Below are 20,464 nucleotides of genomic sequence, written 5' to 3'. Positions count from 1 at the left end.
AAAATTTTCTGCAGTGTCTCCCACAATTCCTGACACTGGAAACATTTTTAAAATTTATATTTATATATGTCAGACCTAATTGGAGAGGTGTACTCAATTAAAATATAATCATTTAATATGTTCTTACTGACTAGTAAAATCTTTAAATACATTTTAAATTTGTTTCTGTTTTAAATTTAATGTGCTAATTTGCTTCTTCGGAGTTAATGCAAAGAATTAGATGTAAATTGAAAGTCCCTCCGAAGGTTTGGGAAGGCTGACTAAATTTAAACATTTTTCTCTCAGGAAGAAAGAGCGAGGTTAATTTAATCTATCAAATATAAGAAATAATAATGTAAGAATTTGAATGTGACTTGCTGATTTGAATCAAAGGGGAAAGCTGCTAATGCAACCTTAACTTTGTAAGTATGGTTATAGCACAGTATGTGGAAAAGTCAACTCAATCACTTAAATGAAACTGTCAGTGAAACAATCATGTATAGAGTTGATTTATTTTTTTTAGAGTTAAATAATGGTTTTAACTAATACTGCATTGGTTTTTAAATAAATGTTTTTAGTTTTGAAAAGTTTTATAGATACAGAAAATTTGCAAGAATATTCTAGAGAGTTCTTCATACCCCAAATCTAGTTACCCCAAATCTAGTTTCTTCTATTGTTAACATCACTGTGGTACATTTGTCACAACCAGTGTGGCAGTATTGATACATTATTATTAACTAGAGTCTATACTTTATTCTGAACTCCTTATTTTTTACTTCATGTCCTTTTTTTCTGTTCCAGGATCCCATTCTGGATATACCATTTACACTTAGTCCACATATCTACATAAATTGTTCTAGACTCACAGTTTCTTAGACTTTCCATGTTTTTGATAACCTTGACATTTTTGAGAAGTGCTGGGCAGATGTTTTTAATAATGATCTTAAATATGGGTGCGTGTGATGTTTTCTCATGATTAAACTGAGTTTATTGGTTTTAAGAGAAAGACATCACAGGTAGTGACTTTCTCACCATAATATCAGGGTATATGGTATTAAAATGTCTTATCAATGGTAATATTATATCTGATCACTTTATTGTCTGAGGTAGTAGTTGTCAGGTTTTTCCACCATTAAATTATTATTATTATTATTATTATTATTTATCTTCCATATTGCACTCTAGAAGGAAGTCAGTATGTACATCCCATACTTAAGATTTGGGGACTTATATTCTACTTCAATAAGGAGGGAGTTCCTATCGCTCTCCTGACATTGAAAATATGGTGCAACTTTATGTCCCTCCCAATTCAAAGAATTTAAATGATGGGTAAAATATCTTTAAAATTTTAATTTAAATGTATTGCTGAGTTGGTATAAAAGGAAATAGTTTACCAACATGAAATTTAACACAAAAAGTAAACTGGGTGGTAAGGCTAGCTTTCAATGTAGGGATTTATTTTTAAGCCTGGACAACATGAGCTTTGATATCAACAGGTGGGAAGAAAGATAACATTTAGTCACCCAATTGGTGGACACTGTGGTGTGCAGTCCTACCTCCCATCAGTAAAGAATGAGTTAGCCAAGATGCTGAGAGTGTTGTCAGTAGATAACCTTATATTATCAGAGTGTTAGAATTTGCTTCAGGAGAATAGATGCTTCAGAGCTGGCCCATATCTAGGGATATGCAAGGGCTATTTGATGCTGGATTATAAAGTCCCTCTTGACCCCTCAGGAATTCCCTGAGGGCCATTCTAAACCTACCACTGAGACTGTCATAAGGCCTGCATCACAGTTCAACTTATCCCTCTGCACAGTTCTGTTTTCTTTCTCTTCTTTACAAAGGGTTCCATCCCAAGGCTATTCCTTATTAATTTAGTGTCATGGACATTAATGTCTGTCTCAGAATATATACTTCAGTAAAATAATTTCAAATCCATATGTAATATTTTGGAATTTGTATTTTGACTGAATATTGTGTTGATAAAATCCAACTATACCATTGTTCATACTGATATGTAAGTAAATTCCAGCTCTTGATAAGATGAAGGAGCAAAGTCACATGACAAAGGAAATGCACACAGGGAAGGGAGGAATTTGAGGCAATTAAACAATCTACCATAATATGTGAAGATTAAACTTTAAAGACCATGCCAAATAGTTTTCCTAAAGCATGGTTTAAACTACATTGAAATTGACAGCAATGTGTAAGATGTCTATTTCTGTATTGATCTATACTGTCCATCATTTGAAATTGTCTGATTGCTTAATTTTTGCATATTGTAATGGTATTAAAAGATGTGTCATTTTTGTGTTGGTTTACATTTCCTGATTACCTATTTGAACATCATTTCATATATTTACTGTCCATGTATTTTCTATTAATTGAAATGCCTTTCTTATTATTGAATTGTTGGCTTTTTTTCTCACTGGTTTATATCTCCTTTGTATTCTGGAAACATTGCTAGTTAATGTGTGTTGCAGATATTTACTTTAAGTATGTAACTTGGTTTTTGACATCCTTTAATCGATGAAGAGAACTTCTTAATCTTCATATAAACTAATTTATCAAGTATTCATTCTGGCTCTTTTTCTCTCTGATTTGCTATTAATTGGTTAGGTACCAAAACTTTGTGTGTATATGTATACATATATGATTCCATTACTTAGTCTGTTCTGTTTCATTTATCAGTTAGTCTACCATGCACCAATGCCATGCATCTTACTTAATATTATTTTATAATCATCTTCACATATGGTAAGGAAAGCAAATCTATTTTCTTCTTCAGGAAAAGCGCTTTGCTCTTCTATATACACTTTAGAATAAATTGTTCAAATATCATTAAAACCTTGTTAGGCCTCTGATTGGAATTTCAATGAATCCATACATTTATTTGGAGAGAATTGACATCATTCATTTGGGGAGAATTGATGTCTTAATATTATAAAGTCTTTCTATCTAAGCCCTTGAAATATGTCTCTATTTATTTAGCTCTTCTTTATTGACTTTCAGTAGCATTTCGTGATTTTCTGGGTATAGATCTTGCATGTCCTTGTTTATACTTTTATGGATCTTTTTAAATATTTTGATACTGTTTTAAATGTTTTTTTAAGATTTTTTTTCTAACCTTTGCTGGTACATGGGCATGGAATTGAATTTTGTATATTGATCTTTATTTAGCACTTGCTTAAATTTATTTTATCTAATAATTTTCAAAATCTTTGTTTCTCTATGTAGATATTTCTGTCATTTGAAAATAATGCCTGATTTATTTGTTCCTTTCTAATCATTTTATCTTTAATATAGTTTTCTTATATTAATTATCACACTGGCAAACAATATTGAACAGAGAAGGTGAGAATGATGGCTGTGGGAGTTTCTCAGGGAATTTAAAATTGACCTAATATACGTCTTCTGAAGTTGAAGTCAGGAGTCAGTCAGAGAGTAGGTTAATATGGGAAAGGGGCATGTACCTAAATTATGAGGTAAGGGAGGCCCAGTATTACCAGACCTTGCTGGACTATAGATACAAATGGGAACAAGTTAATATAGTGTATTACTAATGTCACTTCCTTTGCTCATCACTCATAATAAATATTTTTGGAAGTTCTTAGAAGAGATTCACATGTATTACCTTATTATTCACCAGTTTCCCTCAGGGCCTTTGAGTTCCTTTTCGGAATGCTTCTTTGCAGCAGGTGGCTGTTCTCTGATTTGTGGTCACCACTAATCCTGTAAGGAAGAGGAGCTGTTGCTAATTGGTGTTCTTTTACTGGATGACTAGTGGAACTCTTGTGCTGGCCCTGGTCAAGCTCTCTCTTGGCTGTCTCTGGCTCTCAGAAAGGCCAAGTCACATTGTGGTCTGTCTCACTAGCCAACAAGGTTCCCGTGCCTCTTTGTATACCAGAATAAGGATTGTGTAGTAGCATTGCCTGTCCCTCATAGGTAGCAACTGTTTCATTTTTACCAAAAACTTTCTTTCTCCCTTGAATATGGGAGTAAGGATGAGACCAGGGAGTAAGGATGGAAGTGGATTTGAATAACTGCCACACCCTTGGATTCAGAATTATTCCCTGTTAAATAAAAAAGACTTGCTTTGTAGCTTCATTTCAAACTTGGGCACTAAGACTTCTGATGAGGGAAAGGATGGATTATCTAGCAGTCACACACGTATAGGTAGATTTCTATTAGGCTTCATGCCACCAATTTGAAGCAGATGTCCAGGTAAATCTCAGCCACGGTCAGGGATGACACAGTCTAGGGACAAGCAGATGCCTCCTATAGCAAGGTAGCAAAATATGATTGCACATAGGATTCCTATCTGATTTATCGTTATATCAGGAAAGGAATACAGTGTAGTCCAAATAACATTACTGTGGAGTGACTCATGTTTGGCTTCAGTCAGATTCTCTCCATTTACTTAATTTGCACTGGAACTTAGGATAAGTTTTTTTTTTCTTTTTTTTTTTTTTCCTGATCTATTTCATAGTTGCCATTCATATCAATTAAATTGCATAATATTTTGGATGCAATTGTTTAGGAAGAACTTGGTGTTGGGCATATGTGTATTTTAAGGTTTAATTCTTAGATCGAATGTATACAATAGCACTGTGATATATGCTGTTATTTCTCTGAAACAGCAGGCCTATTTCATCATAAAATAGGTGAAAGCAGTTTTTTTTTTTAAGATTTTTTTTTTTTTTATTGGGGAAGGGGAACAGGACTTTATTGGGGAACAATGGTCAAATTGTTGTCCTTTCAATCTTAGTTGTGGGGGGTTCTGTTCAGCTTCAAGTTGTTGTTCTTTCAGTCTTAGTTGTGGAGGGCGCAGCTCAGCTCCAGGTCCAGTTGCCGTTGCTAGTTGCAGGGGGCAGTTTTTTAATAGTGTTATTTGTACCGTGTTTCCCCCAAAATAAGACCAGGTCTTATGTTAATTTTTGCTCCAAAAGACGCATTAGGGCTTATGTTCAGGGGATGTCATCCTGAAAAATCATGCTAAGGTGCTAGGGCTTATTTTCTGGTTAGGTCTTATTTTCGGGGAAATATGGTAGATAAAAAAAGTACATTGAATTGTCTGTATTTTTCACTTTTCTATCCAATCTAAGATTCTTAGAGCATATATCATTAATGACGTATATATCTCTGAATTTGCAGCTATAATTCTTATTTATACCATTTTTATGTTGTGGGAATGATTATCACCACAATTAAAATTTTGACATTGTGGCATGAGCTATGTATAATTAGGAAGTCAGTCACGACAATTGCTTAGTTAAGAATATTTGAAAATCTGACTTATAAAGAATCCAAATAAGAGAATCTCAGAATTTCTTAAATGGTTTAATGCTTAAAATAGGCTTAGTTCCTGTGAAGTACTGTATTAATAGTAGTCACCATGCTGTACATTACATCTTCAGAACTTATTCTTCTTATAGCTGAAAATTGGTATCCTTTGACAAATCCACGTCACCTTTGAGAGTAGATCTTAAGCTTTCTCACCAAACACACAAGAGAGTTACCTATGTTAACTATGTGAAATGATGGATGCATTAATTATCTTGATCTTGGTGATTGTTGTGCATTGTATATGTAAAGCAAAGCATCACATTGAGCACTTTAAATGTATACAGTTATATTTGTCAATTATTTCTCAGTAAAATTAAAAAGAAAATATAGGCCTAGTTCATGTAGAGTTGTAAAGGTAGTCAATGGTATGCTTTTGCAAATGAGATTAATTTGAAAATATATTTCCTTCATTTCCTGAAACAGAATAATGGAGAGTTACATTTCTTTAATTATTCTGTCAAGTATGCATTAGGGCTATTTGGAAAGAAACTTAGTGATATTAATAATATAGCATTATAAGAGCCATATTTTCTTTTTTCCAGCTATATTAAGATATAATTGACAAAATTGTAAGAAATTTAAGGTGTACAACATAATTAGATGTACATATACATTGTGAAAGGATCTACCCATTGAGTTCATTAACACATCTATCACCTCACATATTTATTTTGTGTGAGTAAAAAGTTCTCTCTTACTTACCAAATTTCAGTTATACAAGTTAGAGCCATAATTTTCTGAAGTACTTTTTCAGATTTTTCACCGGATTTACATTCATGAAAAATTTTGAAATTTCTATTCATCTCTTATGTCTGATAAGTTATAGGCTATGGGATATATCACCAATTCTTTAAAGATATGGGCAATAAGAACTATTAGATAACGTTCTCTAGCTAGCCATTCCTGAGTTTGGCTCTCTATCACCAACCTTGTCAGGGCATAGGAGGTGTTTGTTAAATTATAAATTGATACTTACAGTGAAGCTTATTTCCTTAGGTCTAGAAAACTAATCAGGGATAGAATGTATAAGTTAACATTCCAAGTGTTTTTGTTGTAACAAGTCTGCCCACAAGATTTGAGAACCATGTCTCTAGCATGACTTGAATTATTCTGATTCAATATGTCAGCTACTAAGTAAGGCCATCAGCTATAGAGATTTTTCTGAATTTCAAACCAGAGAATTTGTAAAACAGTGATAGAAAAATATTATTTCCTATTAGTAGGTCAACATTTATCATTGGAAAATGCTTGGCTGATTTTCATTTCACTTTCTTTCATTGAAACATTCCCTGGTTTATCTGCTTAATAAAAGACTAAAGGTTACTTTCATATTTAGCTGAGTAGGGACTTGATTTTCATGTCATATGCTGTTTATCTTTATATCTCCTTTAAATATAACCACTATTCCACAAATAAATCCAAAAGGCTAAGTTAAGTCATGATATCAAATATATTGAGCAATGATAACTAACCTGTAGCCAGGTGACCACTTAATGCCCATGTAGCTTCATAATTTGTCCCATAATAATCCCATTGTCTTGTAGAGGGAAAATGTGGCTCAAAGAGAGGAGGCAGCTTCCCCTGCGTCATGCATGTGGATGTAAGCTGAGTAAGGCCTAGACAATGGGCATTCCTAGATCAGATTTGCATGGCATGGGATCTGCGAAAAGACTGACTCTGAGGAATGGAAAATGATGAAGTATGTGTGATGTTGTCGAGATTAGTGCATGTGTCCTGAAGGTGTGGATGCAAGGGAGAGCTGAGGCTTTTCTCAATAATGATGGAAAGATCTATGGGAGCCCTTGTGGCTGCCTCTCAAGTGGGTGCTGTTCTTCAGGGGAGGATGAGAGAGGAATCTTTGCTGGGGCCAGAAGGAATGGAGGATGGGAACTAAAAAGTGTCAGGAGAGGAGAATGGGTCCTCTCTAGATCCTAAGTGTGGGACCAAAGGGAGAATTTTCAGAACTCCAGTATGATTCAGAGTTTCCTGAGCACAGGAGCTGTGAGTCTCCCTTCTCTGCTGATGATTACTAGAGAGAATGTAAAGTAATACCAAAAATATAGTTATTGCTAAACACATTTGTTATGATAATGTTTGTAATAAAATCTAATGATTAAATAGGGAACATGTAATTCAAACAGAAGTATAAAATATGAAGAGTTACCACAAAAGCTTATTTCACAATGAAACAGCAAAAGAATCAGCTTCAGAACTGATGTGTAACAGCCACATTTGTTAAAAGGCAGAGCTTTATAATCAGGCACTGCAGTATGTACTTGTCATTAGCTTTTGAAATCTTAACTAAATGATTAAGTTATTTGGTTGCCAGGAAATAGTTAAAGAATACCTAAGTGGAGTTGCAGATATTACATTTCCTGATTTTTAAAATGTAAGATTTATTTAAACATAATGATATTTCAAGAATAAAGAGTCCCTGGTGCAAAAATTTTGTTCGTCTTCATCATGAAAGATATTAGATCTGAAGCCGCTGACAACATTCAGGACCTCTGTGCAATAACATGGTGTTTTCACGTGAGAATTGTTTGGGATTTGCTCTACTTGCCGGGAACACACATTTTACCTCTTCATTTAAAACTAGACATATTATTTTTGTAAAAATATTCTCCTGTTGCACATTCTTAATTTTATATAGAGAAAGTCATGATGATATATACAATGAAATGATGAATCTAGGAGTGATTGAGCACATTAAAAAAAACAAAAATACATTTTCTTCACCTCCATCAGGATAAAATTAATTTTGAGAGCTTTGTTGTATATCCACTATCACCTGTATGAGATTAACCAAGGTATCTTGGGTTATGTCCACATAAGCATAAAGAAATGGAAAATTGATATGATTTCAAGTTTGTTTTTTTTTTCTTTTTTTGTAATAGTATGACACTCAAGGAAAGCATAAATATAAGCATTGTGGTCTCTATAATATTTCATCATATGGGGTGAATTCCTCAGATACTTACTGACCCTATTCCTCTCTTTCCTCATATGAATTTGACATACATTTCAGGGTCAAAGATTTACTTAATCATGTGTAATGGCCTTTGCAAAATTGTATACAATTCAAAGATGAGAAAACATTTAGTATTTCAATTTCAACTCTCTAATTGTCTGAAAATAGGCCACTTCATCTTTAAGTTTGGACATTTATGAGCTGTCTACATTCCTGTGGCCAGCCTCCCTACCACAGCAACAGCAAAACCTTCTCATTTAAGGAAGATCAATAGCTGTACACATTTTTCTTTTATGCATCCAGTTTACAACTCACTTTTAATATCATTTAAAAGTACATAAGCAAATCCTACATGACATTTTTATTACCACTGTAACATCTCAAGTTTAATTTTTGGCAATAAATATAGTCTGGTGCAAACTTAGAAGCAAAAAAAGGAAAAATAATTTATATTTTTGATTTATATGATAGTTTGTTTTTTGGAGGTGAATGCAATCCTTGTAAAAGACATCTGTGCATGTGACAAATATAAAATAGTTTGATTTTCAAATGACTTCTAGATGTTACCTTTTTTTAAAAAATAGGCTTTACATTTTATCAATCCTACCAAAGTTTAAAATTATATTTTTGAAACATTTTACAAGGCATTATCGTTGGTACATCAATGGATTTTAATTGATCCAGTCTATTAATTTACATTTTTTTGAAGTGTTACCAAGTTAATTGCAGAGTCCAAAGAATCACAGTTGTTATTTTACCTTTGGAAACATGTTTAGTCATTCATATTGATGTTTAGAATCTGTCAGGTAAAAGAGAAAAACAGGTTAAAAGCCAAGACTCTGATATCACACAGACATTGGGTTTCAATTTCTAAACTACATCTTCAAAGCTGGGTAATATGGGCAAGATAACTTACTCTCTGTATATCTCAATTTCCTTATTTGTAAAAGGGAGGATGAAAATTGTCTATATTTTATAGAGTTACTGCAAGGATAATTATCATAGCACAACTAAAGAGCACAGCAGAGTTCTCAGAACATAGTAATCACACAGTAAATGTTTCCTTTTATTAGCCTCCTCTGTGGTCCAGGAACAGAGTTGGTGAGGGTTGATGGAAGGTGAAGTTATTCAGAGTAAAACACACAGGATTAGCTCACCTTTATAAATTACTTATAAAGGTGAGCAGAAATCTAAATCTAAATTAAGGCTACCCTGAACTCACATCAGTGGACACTCTGCTATTATCTTGGCAATGTACAATAATTATCCCCAAATTTTGTAGGTTAACCAAAGCAACTGTTTATGTTCCTTTTTCTGACTTATAATTCTTGCACCTCAGAAATTTCACTAGTGTTAAATAGTGATGTCAATTTGAGTTACTTCCAAAACATGGAAAAATATATGCTCCTGTAAGAGTCACAAGAATAATGATCATAATTATTGATAAAGTGGTAAGCAAGTTATTTGAGCTGTATAAACTATTTATAAATATAGGACAATGATACCTTTTTTTGGTACCCTTTTATCTTTCCCTTTTGTGGTATGAATTGAAAGTATGTAAGTGAAAACTTAAGACCTTTAAACAAAACAGTGAAATACAATCATGTGTTGCTTAATGACAGGGATACGCTCTTAGAAATGTATTGTTAGGTAGTTTCATCATTGTGTGAACATCATAGCGTACACTTACGCAAACCTAGATAGTATTATATAGCCTACTACAAAGTTAGGTTATACTCATATGTGTATAATTTTGTAGGTATAGCCTATTGCTTCAAGGCTACAAAAATATATTGTACTTAATACTATAGGCAATTGTAACACAATGGTTAGTATTTGTGTATCTAAACATATCAAAACATAGAGAAGGTACAGTAAAAAATGTCAGGAAGGAGTGAAAGGTGGCCTGAGAATCAGTAGGAATGAAAAATCAAGATGGAAAGATAATGGAACATAGGGGATTGTCGTGGCAATGTGATTTTGGCTATTGCATGATGAAGGAGTGGTGAGATTAAGGAATTTTGTGGTATTCATAAAAAAAGTGGGTGTTTAACAAAGAGAGGCTGTAGAACTGAAGATTCAGTATTTTGACTTTGGAAATTTGTTTTTGGTTCCATTGATCTGATCGGGCACAAAGGGCTCTTTCTGGCATTAATGGAAGAAATAAAACAAATGTATGCTTTACATCATAAACAACCTGAAAACATCTGTAAAGTACAAAGACAGGCTGTCTCCACACTACCACAGAAAGCTTTTACTAAAGCAGCAGTGGCATTTAATACTTATTAAGGTAGGGCCTGTGGGCCTGTGTCCTTATACAAGACCTGAGGTCCTCAACAAAGAATCTGCAGCAGTGGACTCTGAAGACCATCGAGGTAGATCTGGGAGGGCTGTAGCGCCTTCTGAATATGGAGCACTGAGGGGACAGGCTCCTCTGTGCTGAAACAGGTCAGTGGCTGACTGATTCAGTTGTAATCTGTGCACTCAAAATTGAGGTGCTGTGAGTGAGAGGGAATCTATTGCCAGACCCCACAGATATTGCTCCCGTAAGAGAAAAAGTTCCACCCGAACTGCGTATCTTTCCATTTCTTACAGGAAATTCAGCTCCATTCTAATCTGAAGGAACCGCCATTGTCTATGTGGTCCATCACTGACCAAAATGTGGCTAAGTGTAACAGTAACATGACAAATGTTATTATTGCTATTGACCTACTTTATGGAAAAGACTCAAAGCAGACATAAATATAATAGGAATTGTGGTGTTATATGTGTGTATTTGGAAGAACTGACTTCTCAATGACCTAATATTCAAAAGAATTTTACTTTTCTCAGTTTCGTACCCAGGAAAACTATGAATTTCCATAATAGTTGCATTTTGAAGTTCATTTTAATCATTATGTGTTTTAGTAATCCAATCAGCAAAGCTTTTAATTTCTCGCTGTGTTTGGAATCTTCTTTGGCCAAGGATTCCCACAGCGTGGTATACACTTCTTCTTGGCATCTAGTAAAGAATGGTTTATTAACTGAACTCTCACAGCATGCTTAGGCTGAATCATTAGTACTATGTAAAAACCTTATGATTTACTTAATGCATTTTCTATGCTCCATATTTTGTTATTTTTAAATGGTAGCATGCCATGACTGTTTCAAATCATGTCATCTTAAAACTTGCTGGTTTCTGTACATTATTGATTTAAAGTATTTTAAAAATAAATTGTTAAACACATTTGAGTTTTCAGTGCAGTATTAAAACATCTTTATTATGCAGTAAAACTGGTTATGTGGAGTATTTATATTTGAAATTAAAACCGTAAAGATGTATGGAAATGAATGAGATGGTTGCACCATTGATTTTAATGAAACTTGATGTAGAAGGGCGACACACAATCATATTGCTTAATATTGTATACAAGGGATCTTGGGGACTATATTAACTTTCTGACCATCTTTCATTCTGATATTATTTGTGCTAACTGCATTTTGTACATTATGGTCACAGTGCTCAGTAGAGACAAGTACTCTGAAGGATATCAGATGCTTTTTTGCCCGAAATGGTATGTTTTCCTTTCAAATCATCCTATTTATTGAGGCCCCTCAAAAATCTTTGCAAATCAGGTTTTATTTCAGGTGTTAATTAATGGTTAATATTATTTTTGATTCACTTACATGTCTCATTTCAATTTTATTTGAGGTGACATTTTAATGAGACATGTAAGTAAATCAAAAATAATATTAATCATTAATTAACACCTGAAATAAAACCTGATATATATATATATATATATATATATATATATATATATATGAAATTTATTACATGGAAGTTGATACTCATTAATTTTTTTTTGGTAATAAAAAAATTAATATCACTAATTTAAAGTTTGGGTTTAAGTATACCCTCCATATTTTATTGCTGTCTCCATTTATTTACTCTTAGAATTTCACATATGGGAATTATGGTTTTAAGTATTGGTATGAAAAAAAATCTCTATTGACTATAAAATACTCTAGTAATTATAGATAGAAGGAAATGGACCTGTGGAATATTAGTTAAAATACTTTTTTTCATTTTTTAATTTGTATTTTGTCTTTGCTTATAGTGGATCGTAACTTTTGAACTAAAAAGAATATATATATTTACATATATATATATTTCATTTTCATATATAAAGAACACCAATAATTATATTAGAACAAGTCCAAAACCTAAGAGGAAAAAAAGAAGAAACATTTGTGAACAAGCAGCCCATAAAAAAAATAATAATAATAATTAAAATGACTCTTAAAGTAATAAAACTATGCTCAGTTCTACATATAATACAAAAAAAATGCAAAACAAACTATACTCAAGCACCGTTTATGTATACTCGTACATATATAAATGGATTTATCTCATCTGATAAAAATCTGATGATTTAATTTACCTAATCTGATATATATATACATATATATATATATATATATATATATATATATATATTCAGAGTTCTTAAGAAAGAATAAAACATCTATCTATCTATCTATCATCTATCTATCATGTATCTATCTATCTAATCTATCAGATTAGAAAATGACCCGAGAAATACATAAGAAATAATTCACACTGTTGCCCAGGCTATGGGAAAACAGAGACACTTGTATATTGCTGGTTTCAATATGAGCACCGTGGGCAATATAACCATTATGAGAAGTAGTTTGTCAGTATTGAACATAATTATAAACGCTCTCATCTTTGACCCCCAAATCTCATTTCTGTAGATTTAGCCTATGGAAAGATTTCCTACATGAGTGAAATGACATATGTAAGAAAGTATTTGTTTTAGCATTATTTAAATAGCAACAGATTGGAAACAACCTTTATGTCTATCATTCGGTGACTATTTAAATAAATTAGAGTACAGTAATTAGAAACATAACTTTTTGTGCTATTATGGAAAGATCTCTAGTATGTTCATAAAGTAACTGGAAATAAGATACTAATAGTGATGAGGGGTGACAAATGGGTGGCTTTTTATTTCTGTCTTTGTTCATTGTGCCTAAAATTTCCTTCTTCTACTGTCCTGTTTTTCTTTTGAGAAACACTATTCATTTTCCAAGGCCTGGTTTAAACATCACTTTTAAAAATTTAAACAGATACTCTAGATAATTAGCTTCTTGTTTTTTTCTTTCCTAAGAACTCTGATTATATATCTATGGTAGCACATGCAATATTTAATTCTATTTTTTCTTCTACTTTCCCCTCATATACTATAAATTTGTCGAGAGCAGGGATTGTACCTTGTTCATTTCTCAGCATTTGGCAATGTCTGGCACACAGTAGGATACCAATAAATGTTTTTGAAATAATTGATCAATAAATAAAATGCGTAAGGTAATCAAAATGGTTGTGTGGATATAAGCGAACTTAAAGACAAATGTAAGAATATAAAAGAAAATGACTTTTTATATTATGACTATTTTTTATATTTATGATTATTATAAGGCATAAAAGAGTGTGAAAGGGCTATCAAAGGGGCACAGCCACCACAATAATTTTGAACAATGTGTTCAGCTCTTTACGTTATTCTAGTTTGGTAGGTTAGTTAACTGGGGTGAATAAAGGTTAAGTAATTTTCCCCAGACAAGACAATTCAAAAACTGAAAAATTAGGGACTGGAATGCACTCTGCATTTCCCCGAAGTTTGTACTCTGTACTACAATTCACAGATACACTAAACCACGAAGATAAAAATGACTAAAGAAGAATATAGACTCCAGGACCTACCTGTAGATACATTTACATTTATTTATTCTACTGATTGGGAACCACTGGACAAATGAGAAAAAGATATAGATGACTGATTAGTACCATAGGTTTCGGTTATTTTTAGCTGTGGCTCATTAGCTCTGCTCAATATTCATGTAAGGTGTAGGAAATGACAAGATGAAGCCAAAAACCGTTTTTTTCCCCCTCAAAATTATTTCCTCTGTAGAGAATGAAACACTGTCAAGATTTCTATGAAAGTTTGTAGACATTCCTAATGAGTTAGTCTTTTTAAGATAGTATGATTATCTGGTGACTAAGATGCTTTGGATGTGCTTCTATCAAAAGCTAAGTTGGTGAGTTCTTAAAATTCTGTCTTCCAATTCCTTTATTCAGTCAGTGTTCGAAGTGTTAAATAAAGAATTCAGTTTTAGGCCCCAATCCTATACTACTTTCCCCTTCTTTATTTCTCGGCTTTAAGTTTTTCTTAGTAATATATGCCAAAGCTAATATTGTTTACTTATTTTGCCTGGGATATTTTGCACCACATCCAGTTCAATTCCTCCCTCACTATTTAATTGCTTCATCTGTGCTCAAGATTTTTTATTTTTGGATACTTAATACATGTCAGTGGAAATGCCATTGTTTGTTATTCAAAAGCAAAAATAAAAAAAACAACAACCTTAAAACCCCAAGAAATTAGGCTTAAACTTGCTTAGAAAAAATACTTTTGTTCTGTTCAATTAAGGTGATGCATTCAGCTTAATTTTCCTTTCATATGTTTTTGATTTAATAAAACTGAAAACAGAAAATGAGGAATGACTATGAATAAATATATTTGTTATCTCTGATTATTCTGTTATATAAAATTGACCAAATCATCATGTGCCTTAAATTATAGGAGGGATACAGAAATTCATTGATATTTATTAAATAGTTTCATATAATATAGCATCTACAGAGACTTAAATTTATTACTTTTACATATGACTGACATTTATATCTTTTTTGATGTTGACATGTTTACTCTAAAGTCATGAACTCTCCCTTGACCTTGAAAAACGGAGATATAAATAGTTCAGATAAAGGGTTTATGAAATAGCCAACACATTCTGTGTTCTCAGAAAGGTTTATTTCCTACTGAAAATTATTCTTTGAGTCATATGAATCCATCAGAAGTAAGGGATAGGGAAGAAAAAATAGTTTCACTATTTATTTCAACAGTCTCACCTAATGTATGATTGTTAAAAATTTAGCCACAGATCATGAACTAACTCAACCTTAGTTTGGCATATCCAATGACAAGTTGAACGGAAAAAGAAATGGATAAAGTTATGAGGGAGGCAGAACAGGGATGATTTCTTTTTCCACAGTACATTTTTTGAAGGCGATCAAGGCAAGTGATGAAACAGATGTGACACTATGTATAAACTAATTTTCTCTCAGAGACAATATCTAAGAATACAGAATACAAAAATATTCACTGACACATTATATTGTGTGCTGAAGAATCTTTATAGACCATTTGTTAATCTTTTACCTAATCCTGACCCAATGCAGTGATAAGGCAGGATTTGTACATCTCTCTGTTGTTTCAGTATTCATTCATTTTTCAAGGCTCGTTTAAGCCCCTTCTTCCACGAAACCCTCTTGAAATGCCTGAACTCAAGCTTTACCCTATTTTTTCTTAGAAGACCTATTAGTCTTTTAGTCAATTAAATCCTCATATTATAGAATTAATTGACAACAAAGCAGTCCTTTATTGAAGGAAAATCCCAGTTAGGCAGCTGTTGTTGTTGTTATTATTATTTTGTTTGAGGACTTCACCTTCTGCACCCCACAAAAGATACAGCGTGTGTTTTCTTGCTAGAATGACAGAGACTTTGTTAAGTGTAATCATGGTGGTTAAATTTGTGTATCAAATTGACTGGGTCATGTGGTGCCCAATTAAGTTCTCGAACTTTCCACCCTGTAAGTTTACACTCGTATAAACATTCTGGGTGTGTCTGTGAGGGTGTTTTTGGATGAGATTAACATTTGCATTCACAGTGTGAGTAAAACGTATTGCCTTCCCCAAAGTGTGAGGGCTTCATCCAATCCAGGGAAGGCCTGAATAGAACAAAAAGGCTGAGCAAGAGAGATTGTCCTCTCTCTGCTTGATGGTCTGGAGCTGAGACATTGGTCTCCTTTTGGTTCTCAGGCCTTCAGACTCGGATGGGAACTTCCTTCATTGGCCTTCTTGGTTAATCGGCCTTCAAACTGCAGATCTTGGGACTTTTCATCCTCCATAATCATATGAGCCAGTTCCTTACAATAAATCCCTTATATGTATCCTGTTAGTTCTGTTTCTCTGGAGAACACTGACTAATACAGTAGTCCATGGAGAATGACCTCTTAAAAGCACAAATTCTGGAATAGAGAGCGAGGCAAAGAGGGAGGGATGAATACTCATTGCCATTTTAGGCTGCTTCATAAAAATTCTGGTATTGACTTCATTTAAGTCCAATATTGTACTGCATTTGTGGAACTATAAAGAAGTTTGGTCCAGATGTTCATTGACAACTAAACTGGGCAGCATTAATCCAAATATATAATCTAAAAGTAAAGAGCAGAGATATTTTTGCATTCTCTTTGCAACTCTAATTGACTTCTCTCCTTAACTCTTTGCCCTATTCTTTCTGTAAAAAGAATAAATAAGGGCAACACATGGATGCTAATTTTTAGCTCTCCTCCATATAATGGGATCCCTGTTTTTTAAATAATATCTGACAAAAGGAGAACAAAACAGAGCATCAAGGGCCCTCTGGAGCAGAATATTAAAAATTAAGTTTAAAAATGGATTAGATGTGTGATCTTTTTATTTATGATACGCTTTCACTTTCTTGTTCACAATTAATAGTGCTACCTTACAAATCATTTGCTTTATGTGTGTCAATTCTTGTTCTATACCAACATTTGTGACTTAGATTAACAGTTTTCAAACTGGATTTTGCATGCCTTTGGGGGCCTCTATGCCTTTATCAATGTAGGGAGAGTTTTAAGAGAATATGAATGCCTTTTTTTACCCTACTGTAATGCTGATCTATCTGTCCAAGAAGCTAGGAGTCTGTGAGGAAAGGTGTAATGCTTTTCATTTCTACTTTTTCACAATCTCTCTACTCCCTTAAAAAGAAACACATGAATCTAACTCTTTTGAAGTTTATTACAGTGCATTGTCTCCTGAGGTGCACTGGATCTAATAAACAGTTTCACCATATCTATAATCAGGTCAGCAAAACTGTCTCATCTTTATCTTTAAGGTGTGTATTTGCATTGATTTTTTGGAGGGGGATTGTTTAAATAAAATCTTGTAATTTTATTGTTTTGATCAGTGGTATATTAGTTATACAATTAAGTGTCACTTAATGACAGAGATAGGTTCTGAGAAATTTGTCATTAGGTGATTTCATCATTGTGTGAACGTCATAGAGTGTACTTACACAAACCTAGATGGTATAGCCTACTAATTGTATGTGCTATATTTTTATGCTATTGGCAGCATAGTAGGTTTGCTTACATCAGCATAATCACAAATACGTTACTAATGCCTTGCATTTTGATGTCATTAGATGATAACAAATTTTCAGCTCCATTAAAATCTTATGGGACCACCATCGTATATGTGGTCAGTTGTTGACTTAAAAATCATTATGTGGAACATGATTGTAATTGTGGGCTAGTAATAATTGTAACAATAACTCAAGATAGAACACAACACGTTTTTAACTTGAAGGTGTTTGAATTTTTCCTCTGTGAGATATGCTATAGTGATCAATAAAAATTTTTTGGAGACAACAAATATATTGTTAAGATAAAACTTTATGGAATAATTGGAGTGTAAATGTAAGCTTAAGAACATAGATAACATAAAACTTCAGAATGTTAAAAAGAGCTTGTTCATATTTGTACATGAAGAGCTTATTTATGTTTTTTCACAGGTTCCTAACTTCTCAGACAGATGGATCAACCAAAATGTCACAGAATAAAAAAGAAAAAGCCAACAAAAACAAAAAAATTCCAAACCCAACTCTTAAATTTTGTTGAAACTAACTGGAGTGCTCATAACATACTCTAGTATTTATATATTTAGAAGAAATTATTAACTATAGAATTTGCATTTCTTGCACAAATTGCATTTTAGGCCAACCCAAGAGTCATAACTGTTAAGGGGAATTCCTCTTTACATAAGAATTCTAGGTGATGAATGTTGATGGAATTATGTAACTAAATAAAATCACTATTTTGTATCTTCTAATTATTTTTTTTTAAGATAATGATCATCAATGGATGAAACTGTAAAAGAAAAGAAAAAGAGTTAATAATGCAGGGGACCAACTCTCATCATTTGAACCCACTGAAATCTTTTTGTTCTCAAAAGTGGTGCAATCACCCTTTATTCTAATAATATGCAGTGTAAAGCATCTAGCACACCCTTTGAGGCCCAAATACTTGCCCAAATACTTCTATCTGATTTTAGCCTAGACAATCAGATGGGAAATACAGAAGATAGAAGAACACGTTAAATAATACTTCAAAGAAGCAAACTGACAAATTCAAAATGTACATAATTCTATAAGGTAACTTGTTCCGTTTCTGTAAAAAATTAGTGGCACAAAAAATGAAAAAAGAAAGAGGAACATGCAAAATTTAAAAAGATTTAAGAGATATAACACCAAACGGAATGTGTGGTCCTCAGGTGATTCTTGTTTTGAGTAAAATAACTTTAAAAAGATGTTTTTGAGAGAAATGAAAAAAATTGACTATGAACTGCCATCAGATGATACCAAAGACATATTATTAATTTGTCAGGTACAATAATGATTATAATAGAAAAGTGCATATTATTTAGAAATGCATAGTAAAATATCAGAGTAAAGTGACATGATTTGTTTTATAATACCTCAAAAAGGACAAAAAAACAAACAAACAGGATGAGATGAAGCAAAATTCAAAAAACAGGATAAGATGAAGCAAAAGCTGTTGAATCTGAATAATGGATAGAAAGGGTTTATTGTACTGTTGTCTTGAGTGTAGCATGTATTTGAATATTTTTCTAACAAAATAAACTTAAAATTTTAAGGTATTAATATATAGTATTGTAGAAATATATCATTTGTAATTGATTAAATATATGATAAATTATTTCATTCCAACATAATGTGTAAGGAGTTTATTGTCTTTCAAAATTATTTTGGAGAGTACACAAAGAATTTTGAAGAATCTGGCCAAAGTGTGCCACCAAATCTATTGAGCAATGCAGATGGCCTGATCTTGAATTTAACTATGGCATTTATGACCCACTTAGATATGGTAAACATAAGAAAAGTTAATGTGAATGCAAAGTTTCTAGGGTTATGTATGTTTTCATATACTTACATATTTGTTAATTGTTGCTGGGGCCTAAGTAAAAATGCTTTATCTGCCATCTTTCTCAGATACATTTCCTGTACTGATTCTTCCCATATCCTTTTGCAGGAGAACCCTGGGATATTTTTAACCCTGTTTGAGTTTCCTTTATGAACTTGAACTTAAAATTGTAATTTCTTGCTTCCTAAGTGTGGTACGCAAATCATGCTTAATCATTTTCAAGTGGAAATTAAGGTTTTGGGTTGTCAGTTTATTTGTAAAATATCCCCTTTTTCACCAGAGGAAAGAATATCTGCAAACATGGCAAAAATTTAAACAAACTGCATGATAAAAACCATACTTACAAGAGCTTTCCCTTCAATACCTGTTTTTAAGTTAAGTGACATGCATGAAATTACAACTGCTTTTTTATTGGCCAGCAGATGGCAAGATTTAGTGCTAGCTACAGAATCAAAATATAGGTTCCAAGTTGTATTGCAATGAAATACCATTTCTTGGGCAGCAAATGCTTATAAATTGGGTCACTAAGCACCCAAATTCTAGGACAAAAATATTGAGAGTGAAATGGATTTTGTATTTGCAGTTATAACACACAGACTTTACCACAAATCTCTCACTTGAATAGGGCACAGCTGCTTCTGTGTTGAGTCATTTTAGTAGTCTGAAAGAGAAAAATTCAGTGAAAGATGTGTGTGCTATTATTTCACATTGAAAATGTTTTTCATTGTATATTTTGAAAGGATTTACTACTTGAGAACTATGTTATGGTAGACCCAGAATATGGAGTGCTGGTATGCTTTTTCTATTATATGGAAGTAAAGAGTCATAGGATGGAACAGTTAAGGAGGGGAGGGGTGGGTCCATTAACACAATGGCCTCACCCTGATGGTTTGACAGAATCAGTACTCAAGACTTGCTGCATTTCATGATGTACAATCTCCTGAGAGCAAACTGTAAACAGAGCCTCAGAAACAGCAAGTGTGGGAAGTGCAAAGGTGTGTTGCTGCTTCAGTCAAGCC

Source organism: Rhinolophus sinicus, linkage group LG01 (assembly GCF_036562045.2).
Source record: "Rhinolophus sinicus isolate RSC01 linkage group LG01, ASM3656204v1, whole genome shotgun sequence".
NCBI classification, from domain to species: Eukaryota; Metazoa; Chordata; class Mammalia; order Chiroptera; family Rhinolophidae; genus Rhinolophus; species Rhinolophus sinicus.
This window is presented reverse-complemented; position numbering follows the sequence as displayed.